At 65.1% G+C, this 979-nt stretch overlaps 1 protein-coding gene across 1 annotated transcript in view; it reads right to left on the bottom strand.

Annotated features, from left to right (window-relative positions):
• LOC105004623 (voltage-dependent N-type calcium channel subunit alpha-1B) overlaps positions 1–979 on the bottom strand; it is a gene marked incomplete at its 5' end in the record, with an annotated part of 57,622 nt that overhangs the window by 50,932 nt on the left and 5,711 nt on the right. The gene's annotated exons all lie outside the window — the stretch shown is intronic.

Raw genomic sequence — 979 nt, 5'->3', positions numbered from 1 at the left:
GTCACAGTGAGGAGCCGCCGCTCAGGTCATGTCCTGTCAGGGGAGAGGACAGGGTCCCGGGCACATCTGTCAGGGTCAGGAGCCACGGCTCGGGTCACGTCCCCCCAGGGAGGGGTCACGGTCCCGGGTGTGTCTGTCAAGGTGAGGAGTCATGGCTCGGGTCACGTTCTGTCAGAGGAGGGGTCACAGCTCAGGTCACGTCCTGTCAGGGAAGGGGTCACGGCTCAGGACACATCCTGTCAGGGGAGGGGTTACGGCTCAAGTCACGTCCTGTCAGAAGAGGGGTCACGGCTCAGGTCACGTCCTGTCAGAAGAGGGGTCACGGCTCAGGTCACGTCCTGTGGGGGGGCGGGTCACGGCTCAGGTCACGTCCTGTCAGAAGAGGGGTCACGGCTCAGGTCACGTCCTGTGGGGGGGCGGGTCACGGCTCAGGTCACGTCCTGTCAGAAGAGGGGTCACGGCTCAGGTCACGTCCTGTGGGGGGGCGGGTCACGGCTCAGGTCACGTCCTGTCAGAAGAGGGGTCACGGCTCAGGTCACGTCCTGTGGGGGGGCGGGTCACGGCTCAGGTCACGTCCTGTCAGAAGAGGGGTCACGGCTCAGGTCACGTCCTGTGGGGGGGCGGGTCACGGCTCAGGTCACGTCCTGTCAGAAGAGGGGTCACGGCTCAGGTCACGTCCTGTGGGGGGGCGGGTCACGGCTCAGGTCACGTCCTGTCAGAAGAGGGGTCACGGCTCAGGTCACGTCCTGTGGGGGGGCGGGTCACGGCTCAGGTCACGTCCTGTCAGAAGAGGGGTCACAGCTCAGGTCACGTCCTGTCAGGGTGCTGACATGGCTCAGTTAATGGCCTCTTAAAGCCTCAACAGGCATTTGGATCTCCACGCCCTTGACCCCAGTGACTCCGCACGGCCAAGACTGGCTGAGATCCTGCCGGGCCTCCAGCTCCTCTGGAGCCTGAGTGAGTCTCCTCCTCGCTGGGC

The sequence above is a fragment of the Bison bison genome, unplaced genomic scaffold (assembly GCF_000754665.1).
Source record: "Bison bison bison isolate TAMUID 2011002044 unplaced genomic scaffold, Bison_UMD1.0 scf7180017858072, whole genome shotgun sequence".
NCBI classification, from domain to species: domain Eukaryota; kingdom Metazoa; phylum Chordata; class Mammalia; order Artiodactyla; family Bovidae; genus Bison; species Bison bison.
The sequence above is the reverse complement of the archived record's forward strand: the minus strand, read 5'-3'. Positions and strand labels throughout refer to the sequence as shown.